Genomic DNA, 13,389 nt, shown 5'->3' with positions numbered 1-13,389 from the left:
CCCTGCCGATGCAGGGAACACGGGTTCGTGCCCCGGTTCCGGGAAGATCCACATGCCGCGGAGCGGCTGGGCCCGTGCGCCATGGCCGGTGAGCCTGCACGTCTGGAGCCTGTGCTCCGCAACGGGAGAGGCCACAACAGTGAGAGGCCCGCGTACCGCAAAAAAAATATATATATATTTTAAATTATTTTATCTAGAAGTTGTAGATGTTCTGTACCAGAAGAGTTTATACCGACATCTAGTCCACTGTTTTGACAGAAACAAAAGATCTTCTATAGCACACTTTTCTACTCCTCTCCTGCTGGTTAGCTTCTGTTAATCTTTTAGAGCTTCAGCTTAAAATATGTCACAAGTTTTCCTTGATCCTCATTCCTCAATCTAAATTAGATTCTAACTATTTTCTGTCTTGTAACAAACTTCTCCTTCCTTTTGCAACCTTTATTACAGCTTTTGATTATACTTTGTGTTATCTGCCCCTTCCATTACTCTGTAAGCTTCAGGAGGACAGGAATCCTGTCTGTTGTGATTATTACTGTATAGAAAGCCTAGTGCAGGACTAGGACACAGTAGGTGCACAAGAAATTTTAAATACTTATTAAGCAAAAGAATGAATAGATGCAATGTAATGTAATCATATTGAGTCACAGTAATCTTAAACCCTGTAAGCGACCAATAAATACTGGCACTATTAAACAACATTTAAATTGACTGTCTTCAAAAATTATGTAGTATAGTATAAGATTAATACAAAAAATAGTATACAAGAGGAAGTAAAGCACAGACTCTGGAACCAGGACTGCCTGGAATCAAATTCTGATCTGCCACGTTACTAACCAAGTGACCTTTGTTGGAGATTAAACATCCTGTGCCTGTTTTCTCTGATCTGTACAATCAGGTCAGTAAGAGTACTTGGTGATGTTAAGGTGATGATTAAATGGCTAACACGCCAGCCATCCAGGGAAGCAAGATGTAATTGTTGTGCCTGTTATCATTACAAAGTTAATGATAATCAGTGGTCTCATCAAAGAAAAAAAGAAGTTACACAGAATCAGATGGGGAAATAAGTAGGAGCAGCAAGCTGTAGAAAGGGAATTGGGTTGTGGACGTGCCGGCAAGAGGCAGGAGCACACAGGGACATCCGCAAGGGAGACAGGGAGTAGCGGGCTGCGTGGGTGCCCAGGGCCAGTACGCAGACACTACTGACACAGTGGCTGGAGAGAAGGGGCTGCTGGAGAGAGACTGCGATAGGCCTGCCATCTATCTCCCTGTGCCACGTGCTCGGAGCACTTAGTTCACTCGAGACATCACCTACTCGCTGTGGGGAAGTGTCTTATCTGATCTGGGGCTCACTTAATAGAAAACAGCTGGGAACATCAGCCAGCAGGCAAGATTAAGTTGTGCACCTTTAGACAGCAGCAAATATCTCTGGGCACTGAGGCAAGTTCTGTCTCATACGGCAGGTTTCCTGACAAACGCTGTACTCTACTCGTGGATCCTAATGGGGGAAAGTAGTTTCCTCATTTTCTTTTGTCTTCCTTCATTTTTCAATGGCATTTCCTCATAAGATTGAGAATATATTATACAAACTCCTCTCTGGTTGTCCATTCCCACTCCCCAGATCCTGGATCCATTTAAAACAAAGTCATTACAGTTTGGATCTTGTGTACTACACTGACTAAAGGTCTGATTATTTTATAAGACATAAAGTTTTACCCTTTCTCTAGCTGTGAAACTACTTCTTTTTAAGTTACCCCTGAGACCATCTACGCATGGCCCACCCTGAAAAATTTACATTAAGATGAGTTTAACTACATCACCCACATTAAGAGTCTAAAGTTACATCTGTTGGGATAAAATGACTACAGCTGAACCTGAGGTGAATTAAAACACAAACAGACGAACTAGGTCCTAAGAAAGAGTCTGCCTACAGCAAAGCATTGAATAGCTAGGTTGGTATCTTGTGGCAAACTTTCATTTGTTTCTACCGTACTTTCATTGCTCAGTGTCAGAGTGTCAGACTGTCCTTTCTTTAAAGAGGGTGAACTCATCCTATCAGAAAAAAAAATGTGGGACATTTATCTTGAGAAATCAATTTCAATAGTCAACCTTAACTTCCTAACCAGAATATGTGAATCTAAAGGCCAGCTGCTGCTCTACTTTGGCCAAAAAAGTAGGCATTTTAGGGGATTCAGATTTGTCTCTAAATCTTTGATTGCAATATTCTTATGTGCTATTGCCTTAAGAAGGCGTTCATGTTCATTTTGGCAAATGTATTCTTCACTTCCCCCAGTGCTTTATGTCATCTGAACCTTTTTAATCAATAATGTTTGATAGAAAACACACAGCACAGTGGAAATAAACCAAAATATTTGAAAATAAAACAGTTAAATATATTTATTTCAAATCCCCTATAAATTCTTGATAGGTATGAGGTAGAAAACCTTAAAAATTTTAAGTTTCCTCTGAACTCTGGAAACCTAACTTTCTCATGTATGATAAAAATCAGTATCACAGGCTGGATCTTCTTTGTAATCAGAGTACCTCTACTCAAGTTTTATTAAGAATTCATAAGCAACTATTGCTTCTGCTATCAGGGAACCCAAACTGATGATGGTTTACTCACTCACTTGCATGGTGAAAAAAGTTTTGGTTTTTTTTTTTTTTTTTGTCAATTGAAGAAGTAATACCAGTAAAAGAAACTGTATGAAAGGATATTATTAAATAAACAGTATTAATAAATGAAAGTAATATATTAAATGGAAAGGAAGTCTCCTTTCCAATCAAACTCTCAGCCTCTCATCAGAAACTAAGTTAATGTGGGGGGTGTTTGTTTGTTTTTATGTACTGAAACATAAATTTGCCATGCATGTGTGTGGTAGATTGTTACAGGAAAGGCTCCTAATCAATCATGTCCCCTGGCATCATTTTCCCTGTATATCCACTCTAACATTGACTCTCCAGGTGATTTGCTTGGTCAATGAGACAATGACAAATGTAACACAAGCAGAAGCTTGATAAGTGCTTATGCCACTGGGTCTTGCCTCCTTGGAAACCTGAGACCACAAGGCTGAGAAGCAGCCAAGGGTGAAAAAGCATGTGGAAAGGCAGATCCTACCCTGAGCTGCCCCACCAGCTGAATGAATCCAGAGATAACAGCAGAAGAACCACCCAGCTGACTCACAGAATTGTGAGAAATATTGTTGTTGTAAGCCAGAAAGTTTTGGGATGGTTTGCTACTCAGCAATAGATAACTGATACAGTATGCAAGCACAAATAGGCAGATATATTGTTGACATTCCTTGATTTCAGTTTATGAAGAATAAAATATAATTGATAATTATGAGATACATAAAGAGAATGTCACAGAAAATATAAAACACGATTATAACTATCATACATAAAGAAGGAACAGACTAGTCTGTCATTTGGGATCTGTATTAGCTGTCTTTTGATTATAAACTCTACTAATTTGGTATTTTATTTTATCTTATTTATGTTTTGGCCACATGGCATGTGGGATCTTAGTTCCGCGACCAGGGACCGGACCCATACCCCCGGCAGTGGAAGCTGGGAATCTTAACCACTGGACCGCCAGGAAAGTCCCATGTCTACCCTATTTTAAAAGGATGTGGCATATACATCTTAGCTTCAGTTCTTTCAACAGTTATTTTTACCATAGACAACCAAGAGGTTTATGCAAGTAAGACTTGAAAAACCTTTTAGAATTCTAAAATCATTAAATAATAATCTGAAAAATCGAATAGTTAAAGATAAGAAAGGGCATCTGGTTACCCAATCATTGAGGAAGAAAGCTGACCTTCTATCCAAGTCTTAAAGGTCTTGAAAGATGGAAAATTCACAAGTTTATATTCATGAACTCTGTAATCTACACAATATGATAGACACCCTTCTTTTTTTTTTTTTTTTTGCGGTATGTGGGCCTCTCACTGTTGTGACCTCTCCCACTGTGGGGCACAGGCTCCGGACGCGCAGGCTCAGCGGCCATGGCTCACAGGCCCAGCCCCTCCGTGGCCTGTGGGATCTTCCCGGACCGGGGCATGAATCTGTGTCCCCTGCATCGGCAGGCGGACTCTCAACCACTGTGCCACCAGGGAAGCCCTAGACACCCTTCTTAAAGCTGAATTCAGACTAAAAAACTCAGCTACTTCACTTTTCTATAGGAAGAAACCTGGAATACTATTCAGTGAGATACATGAGGATTTTTCTGTTTATTTCCAGAAGTATTTTCAGAGAGGATTTAAAGCCCAACACTCCTCAACCTAAATGAATAGGGGGGAAAAAAAAAAAGGAAAATAAAATGAATATGTTAACTGAATAAATATTTAATGAGTGACTTCTTTGATCCAGCTATTATGCTAGGGGTTGGACCAGGCCCAAGGCATCTAGAGAAGAGCAAAGTAGAGACAAACTCTTGAGGAACTCACAATGAGAGAAACTGACTCAAAACGATGACGGTAACAATGACAAACATTTTTTTGTATACTAATGATGCACAGCATTTGCTAAGTTTCTTACATATATTATCCCACTTAATCCTCACAGTAATCCTATTGTACCGACAATGTAATCCTCATTTTACAGAAGAGATAAGTGAGATACAGGTAACTTGCCAGATATCACACAGGTAATAAATAGAGAAGCCAAGGTTTAACTCTAACAACATGGCTTCAGAAAACCACATTCTTAATTCCAACTGTGGTGCTCTAGTGGAGGAATTGCCAGAATTAGAATAAATAACAGCCTAGGTTCCCAGAGGAAGCGGTGTCTGTTCTGGGTCTTAAAGGATGAATAGGGGTTTGCTTGACCCCATAATTGCAAAAGGAATTGATGGGACTTCCCTGGCGGCCCAGTGGTTAAGACTTCCCCTTCCAAGGCAGGGGGTACAGGTTCCATCCCTGGTCAGGGAGCTAAGACCCCACATGCCTTGCAGCCAAAAAAACAAAACATAAAACAGAAGCACTATTGTAACAAATTCAATAAAGACTTTAAAAAATGGTCCACATCAAAAAAAAAAAATCTTTAAAAAAAAAAGGAACTGATAAATAATTTAGCCAGTGCTCCACACATGTTTAGCTTTATTAATTCTGACAACATCCTTGTGCAGTAGGTATTAGCCTCACTTCATGACGAAAAAACTCATACTCAAGGAAATTAAGTAACTTTCTCAGGATGGTGAGTAAGAGTTCCAGGTAGAAGGCGCAAGATGTGACGAGCGAGGCCAGAAAAGGGCATGGCAGATTGATGTGAAAAGTGGGGATGTGTGCTAAGCTGAGAAGGCTGTGGGGTTTACCCCGCAGGTAACAGGGAGCCAGTAGTGCTCTCTGAATGAGGAGTAGTACAAGGAGGTTGGTTCTCTGGGCAGAAAACTCTGGTGCTAGTGAGTAGAGGAAACTCCAGAAGACAAAAACTTAAGCCAGATAGACGAGTTAGTTAGTCTGAGGCAGCTATAGCAGTCCAGACAAGCAATGTCAGGGGCCTCCAACTATGAATTCTGAAGGTTCTAAGAAGATCCTACCATGTCAAACAAATTTTTTTTTTTCCAAACTTTTCCCTCACAGGTGCAATGTCTATGATCTGGCTTCTTAAACAATGGCCATCCTAAAATTTGATGAAATATTTTAGAATAAAAGGTTTTATGTAAATAATTTTAGAAAATAAACTAAGTCCTTTGGTTCTATACAGTATCCAAATTATGTTGTTGCTTAAAATACTCATTCTATTACAATAGATTTTCTTTTCTCACTGGACATCCTGCTAAGACATAACTTATTTCCTTGCACAACTCACTGCCTCTCTTTTAGGAAAGAAAAGGGGAATCAGGGAGGTTATGGTTATATAAGATATGATACAATAGATAGACAGGATTATAAGGAAGTTAATGCATTTAGATCATACCAAAGCAGGGTATATAAGTTAGGAAAGAAGGGGAATCAGGGAGGTTACGGTTGTATAAGATATGATACAATAGATAGACAAGATTATAAGGAAGTTAATGCATTTAGATCATACCAGAGCAGGGGATATAAGTTAGAACTTACAACAAGCTAACATGCATGCCAGAGGAAATTCCTTGCCAGCCAAGTGGGCTGATGGAAGTGAAGGGTGGAATTGTGAAGAAAAATAGGATATTTTAGAAAATCTGAGAGTTTAGGAGAAAATGGAAGAACTTGGGTAGGCTGACAAACACAGGAAACTGTCATGTGTTATCAGATGTTAGAGATACAGCTCAGGGTTGCCAAGAATGATTCATGTTCAGAAGAGAATGTTTTCAGAGAAATTGGGTTGAAACTAGCATTCTGTTGACTATGAGAAAGACATTGCTATGAGCTGAACTGTATGTCCCCAAAATTTATATGTTGAAGCCCTAACTCCCAGTACTAGTATCCTTATAAGAAGAGGAGATTAGACACAGATAACACAGGCAGCAGGATGACCATGTGAGGATACAGTGAGAAGACGGCCATCTCCAAGACAAGGAGAGAGGCCTCAAAAGAAACCAAACTGCTGATACCTTGATCTTGAACTTCTAGTTTCCAGAACTGTGAGAAAATAAATTTCTGCTGTTTAAGCCACACAGTCTGTGGTAATTTATTACAGCAGCCCTAACAAACTACCACAGACATGAAACTGGGGGCAGACATGAGACTCAGGAGAAAAAAAAAAGTACTGCCTGTTTAGGAACCAACTTACTGAGAAACTTCAATATGTAGTAAGAGCTGGTAGGAAGTACAGTGACCCTAAGGGCAAGGGATAACAGAGGATAACGCAGTGCCTGGAAAAGAGGATGAATGAAACGCTGCACAGAACACACTGATAGAGGCACTGAGCCTGTGCCAAACTGAGTAACTGAAGCCTTCCCTGACCTGAGTGACACAACAGAACACGAAGTTTTACCACCTCTTCATGTGGTTTGTATGCCAGTATTCCCTCACATAATAATAATGGTACTAGTGATGATGATGATGATGGTGACGGTGATAAAACCATTTGAACTACATATTACAGAGATCTGGATAGATTACAGGCATAGAAAAGGAACAGGCTAGACATTCCAGATGAAAGAAATCGTTCCCTCCCACAGGTGGCAGCAATAAAAAGTCCCCAAGCCAGAGGAATTGACAATAAGAATGGAGTGCCCATTTAATCACAACTATCAACTACAGCAAGGAATATAATTTTCCCCTCAGCAGTTGTTTGCCTTTAAGCGGAGCTTCAGAAAGCTTGACAAACAGTTGGAGATATGTGAATAACACTTAAAAATCTTCACTATCTTTTTTGGGTTGCTATTCTCATTTACATGTTACTTCCACTATTTCAAAAGAAAAGAATTTTTCATGGTTGAGGGGGGAGGGGGAGAAAAAGGCTTAATAGTAAAATAAGTAAGTTCTTCAGAGTACTAATTAGACTCAGTCATTTCCCAGCTAAATGCTAAATGGATACATGAGCTTATGAGTAACTAAGTAAATATTATATAATTATACTTTATTCGCCCCAGAGAAGAGGCAGTGGCATCTGACATAGCTGTGGCTGAAGTGTTTGAAATACCCCCAAGATCCAATGGCCCAGCCTTCCTAACCTATTTTAAACACCTAAGACGTTTAAATTTATTAAAAATAAATTTAAATTTAATTAATTAAATTTGAATTTAAAAAAAGTTAAATTACTTCCAATGAGCAGCAACAGGGGCACAGAGAAGCACATTTATTTTCTTGTCTAAATCAGATCCCCAAATACAAACTGTGAAGCACACTTTAAATATAATCTTAACATGAATTCAAGTAGTTAAAAAAAAACCAAAAAACAAAGAGATGTGGCTCTCATTGTAAATAGCCATGGGAAAATTATTTATTGCCTCTGCTTCCAAAGAATGAAGATGAGTTCTAACTTTATTCTCCAATACAGATAAACATAAATCATAACAACTGGATAAGAGGTAATTGGCAAAACACTGCAGAAAGTTATATGAAATATGGAAACTCCCACTTAAGAGCATAACCATTTGTCTTACTATGTCTTTAGAAGACTGCTGAGAGTGAATTAGCTGCAGGGAAAAAGAATAAAGTTTAAGAGGAGAGGAACCACTAGTTGAAACAGTTGAAGTGTCCTTTTTTGTTGTTAATGTATGTGGAGAGCTCTAACGACATTGTACCAAGTTTGGGATGCAAGTAAGGGCATATGCTTTATTCTTATGATTTATTATTTCTTTTTCTGAAAAAAAGAGATGCCCATATAAAAATCAATTTTGATATCCATTTATCTTATTTTTCTTTGGAGTAGGACAATTTAATGATTTATATAGATCGGTTCATGATACAATATCCAGGTTCACCCATCAAGTTAATTTTAAAATGTTTCTATGGCTTTCTCCTTAATAAACCAAAAGAAATGACTGGCAGAAGCAGGTATGATGGTAGAAGAAAACAGCAGAAGTAATAAAGGATACAAATGCATTCCAGATGATTGGGAACAGACAGAAAAGCAGAGTTTTCTAACGTGCAGGGTGCCTGAGGCCTGGGCATCCGGAGCTCTGGCCTGTTTTCTCCACCTGTTATAAACTGCTTCAGAGCATGTCTAACATTTACGTGTTTTCTGCTCATTCCCACAATGCATGGTTTGTGAGAGGCAAGATCAAATGGTATTAATCCCTGTTTGGGGGAAAACAATGCCCCAAATCTCAGACACACTGAGGGTTATCAATGTTAACAGAAGCCTCAGAGGAAAAATGAAGCAACTGTTTTGATATAAAAACTACTTCATTATCAGTTTGTTAATTATCACACCACTGTAGCCTATAACAAAATTAACATTTGCCTGGGAGAAGATTATGACACTCTAAACCAAATAGTCCAAATTGTGGCTGTCAATGTGCAGAGGTCTTTATAGGAAAGGAACATGAAATGTGGTTCCATTAAAAATGAACCCTTTCCACGGCGCACATTAGGGCACGTATTTTAGATTCACAGAGTCAACAAAAGCCTCTGTGTGGCCTCATTGCTAATTCAAAAAGAGCCTCTATTTGGGACATTACATTCTTGTTTATACATAGCAACAATAGCCAGAAAGAAATAGCAAACAGCATGAAGAAATTAGAGGTACACTGCTCTTAATACAAATGTTCTTCATAGTTTTGCTCTAGTGTGAAAGTTATTTTCAAACAGTTAAATTCAAATCCATGGTTACAAACATGGAGGTCTGAGAGAGAAAAATATTAAATCTCTAGATAAACGAATTTACCTCTATCCCATTAAAAGCATGACTTGTGAGAGGCAAGATCAAATTGTATTAATCCACTTTGGGAGAGTGGATAATTGTCTGTCACAATACATAGATAACTGAGCTGGAGCAGAGCTTAGAGTTTTCTGAGGCAGGTAGTTACCATGGTAACATACAGTCAATGATGGCCTCCTCTGTAGCATGGGTTAGGAAGACAATTTTGGTGTGAAAGAAGAAGATGCTAGGGCAGGACTTTGTTTTCAGTCGCTAGGGCCCTCCTCTTCCTCTTATTTCCCTTACTCTTACTGCCTCTGCCATCTTTGTTTATTCCTCCTACAATGCATTTCAAATCTCTATGATGAGAGTAAAATGGTAGTGATGGTGGTAACGTCATTAGGACAGAGAGAAGCAAATCACAGGAACTTGCCATAGATGGCAAAATAGCAATTGGCCTGATTTTGCTGACACTAAGTAACCTGAGCTACCAACTGAAAATTTTGAGCACAGGTCAGTGTTATCTTCTAATGTCACTAAACTGTCCTTAAAATATAAGTGGTTTTGGAGAAAAGATGTACTTCTCTTGGGCTATCACCAACAAGTCATTTAGTGTCCCCCTCCACCGCTCTCTGTGTTCTTAGAGTTCAATCCTTGGTACCTCTCCCTCACCCCCTTGTCCTGCAGTCTCTCAATCCCTATCTGTCTTCGCTTTCTCTTCTACTAGTTCTATTCCACTATCTATCATGTCAACCACTCTCCTGCTACTAGCCTCATCTCCCTGACCCTGTAGCGTGCTGGGGTTAGCAACTACCAGTCCAAAAGAAGTGACTTAATATTCACAAATTGTGTGCCACTTGTTAAGTCACTGGTACCTTGAAATTGGCCATATTTTACCTGGAAATTGGCAAAAGCTACAAATCAGAGATTCCCCCTTTACTCCTCCCTCTCGTATCCCCAAGGTCTGGTTTATTAGTGCACCACCACCCTGGTCCCACTGCCCTTCCTTTGTCTCATGCTGGCAAACCTCAACTATAGGTGAAAGTAACTGCTTTCTTCATGTGTACATTTGGATTGCTGGGTATTTCTAGAGAAACTCCCAAAACATTGCACATTTTTGCCACTATGAATTCATGACCTCCAACAATTCAGCCCAACAGTTCTTTTGTGTTTTCCCAGTTAGTTCTTCCATTCTTTGCAATATCTAAAAGTTTGTCCATGTTCTTTGACTCTCTAGCTCCACTACATTCCCTTAGTTCTAGATCCTGCTTAATAGAAATAAGAGAAACCTTCAAATGGAATATTCTCAATTTCTTTCCTCCTCACCTTACCTTACCTTACTTAACCTGCACATTTGTCTTTATCCCCATCTATTCCCTCCTGCTGTAATGGAAGAAAAGTACATTCTTTAGAGTCTAATCCTTTATCTCCTCTGAGGTCTGTCTCTGTTGATATATTCCAATTTCTTTATTGAATCTTCAACTTCTCTCTTGTGGGTCTTTCCTTCTTATCTGAAGAGGGATGGTCTGGCCGGCCCCTGGATATCAACCCTCATCACTCCTTGAGCCATCTCCTAGTTTCTTAAACATCCTCCCTCCCACCCCACAGGGTTTACACATGCTTCCTTCAGTCTGAAATGCCTTATAATCTCAGTGCAAGAAAGCTTTTCCTAAACCACTGAGCCAGTCAGGTTCCTTTGCTCTTTGTTCTCCATATATCTTTATTATATCTCTTCTGAGCATGTGTCTCACTTTGTAATTATACATTTATTATGGCAATTATATAATTAACATCTTCTGCATGATATAAGCTCCATGAGCTCTGGGAGTGTATGTGCTTTTGCTCAACCTTGTGTTTCCTGGACCTGGCACAGTGCCTGGCATATAGTAGGTACTCAATGAAGAAATTGACTCATTGAGCATTTTTTAAGCATTTAAAGCCATCTTTCCCATCCTCCAAAAATTCATCTCAACCTCATGTCTGCTTATCTCTCTCTCTCTTGTACTTACTCTCAGGCTTGCTGGCTGTTTCTTCCATCTTCCATTGTCTCCCCACACTAACCTCCTTAGAAGAGCTGTCTCATCTTCCTTTGTCCATTTACTCACCTCCTGTTTATTCCTTGCATCATTGGCTTTTATACGTCATCACTCCACTAAAACTACTGTCATTAAGCCCACAAAGAAACCTCTTTCATTAACTGTTGCATGATGTCCACTTCCACTCTCAGTACCTTATGAGACCTCTAAGCATCACTGACATTGTTCAACTTCTTCCTTCTTGAAAATATACCTTTTCCCTTAGCTTTCACACTTCACACTATTCTGGGTTTCTTCCTGCCTTTTCAGTCTCACTAGCTGCTGTTCCTCAGCCCATCTTTTATATGTTAATGAACCTACCCTCAACCCTTCTCTCTGATCCTCTGAAAATTCACCCACTCCCATGGTTCAAATACTGATGACATCCAAATGCCTACTTTTAGCTCAGATCTGATTTCCATTCCATATCCACCTGCTTATTGGATATTTTTACGTACTTGGATATGAGACTGTAGATATACACCACAAACTTAACATGTCCAACACTTAACTCATTATCTTCTATCCTTGCAATTTGTTCTCCTTTGTGTGTTCCCCTTCATAGAGTGACTACTACCAAGTTGCCTAAGTGAGAATCCTGAGCATGATCTCGGCTCTCTTTCTCTGCCCTAGTGCTCTCATTTAATCACTAAGATCTGTTGATTCTATCTCTTGAATATTTCTGGAATCTGTCCACATCTCTTTAGCCCATAACAATAGTCTGGTCACTTCTCAACTGGATTACTGCAACCACCCCTGAATTGGTCTGTTACCAATATCTAATCTTATCCATTTTAATCTATTCTCCACACACCAGCCAGAATAGCCTTTCTAAAACATAAATCTGATCATTTCTGTCTCCTCTTTAAAAACCCACAATACTTGCCCCTGTCTGAAGATAAAATCCAAGTTGCTTACCGTTGGATTACAGGCTTACGTGGCTCTGTACCAGTTGTTTGGCTCCTGCTTACCTCTCTAAGTCTTCTATCTACTCCCCTCATTCCCTCTGTCCTTGAGCCCTATTCTCCAGTCATGAACTGCACTTAAGTCTTGGACAGCTCCATCTTTTCTTACCTCTGGGCCTCTGCATATTCTCTGCATGGAACTTCCTTCCCCCTTCCTCCATATACTCCTTAATTCCTGCTAATCCTTCAGGTCTCATCTTAAATCTTACTTCCTCTGAGAAGTCTTTGTGCATAGTTCCTGGCACATAGTAGCTACTCAATAAATGACCTATCTTTCCTAATTCTCTTGTTTTAGTTTAATGTCAGATTTTGCAGTTTTAATATTGTTCAAGTTATTTTACTAATAAAATACAAACACAATAGGCTATTTTACTTTTTAAAACATTCTATTATGAAGATCTACCAATAGAATATTTTGAGTGATATGATGAACTTTTCTACTAATGAGGTTCATCATAACTGTGGCACTTGTAACACTGTCCCAAATAAAAATCAACTTAAAAAAAAAAAAAAAAAAAAAGACTTGCTTCCCAGCTTTTGGAGAATAATTCTCAGGAAAGGTTGACATGGCCATAGAACTAACGTGTATTATATATATAGTACTCTAAATTGTGTTATAGATGTTTTACTCTTCTAATTCATCTCTTTATTTTTACCAGAGCAGTGCCCACTCAGTGATGTTTAAAAGAGCCAAATTTTTAATATTTCATCATCTACATACATGGCACCTATTTGAAACATAAGGAGGCATAAAATATTGCATTAAATCACATACAATGTCTAATACCTGGCAGTTTTTGGCCAACAAGAATGGTAATTTCATCAGTTCAAGCTAATACAAGTGAGTGATATTGAATAAAATTATGTAAAAAAAAACAGATCAAGAAAAATTATAAAGGTTATATGTATATGAACTTGAATATATATAGGTATCACATTTATAAATTCTTATACTCTAAAGAAATATCAATTTTCTTAACAAGCTTAAGATGATCCCACAGCACAAAAGTTAATTTTTTTGAGTCACTGAGTTCCCTTTAAGAATCTAATAAAAGCTACATATTTTCTCACCAGGAAAAACAAAATGCTTAAACGCTTATATAAAGAAAGTCAAATTTCTA

At 38.7% G+C, this 13,389-nt stretch overlaps 1 protein-coding gene across 11 annotated transcripts in view; it reads right to left on the bottom strand.

Annotated features, from left to right (window-relative positions):
- RABGAP1L (RAB GTPase activating protein 1 like) overlaps nt 1-13,389 on the bottom strand; it is a 705,589-nt gene that overhangs the window by 121,576 nt on the left and 570,624 nt on the right. The window lies entirely within an intron of this gene.

The sequence above is a fragment of the Phocoena sinus genome, chromosome 1 (assembly GCF_008692025.1).
Source record: "Phocoena sinus isolate mPhoSin1 chromosome 1, mPhoSin1.pri, whole genome shotgun sequence".
Classification (NCBI taxonomy): domain Eukaryota; kingdom Metazoa; phylum Chordata; class Mammalia; order Artiodactyla; family Phocoenidae; genus Phocoena; species Phocoena sinus.
The sequence above is the reverse complement of the archived record's forward strand: the minus strand, read 5'-3'. Positions and strand labels throughout refer to the sequence as shown.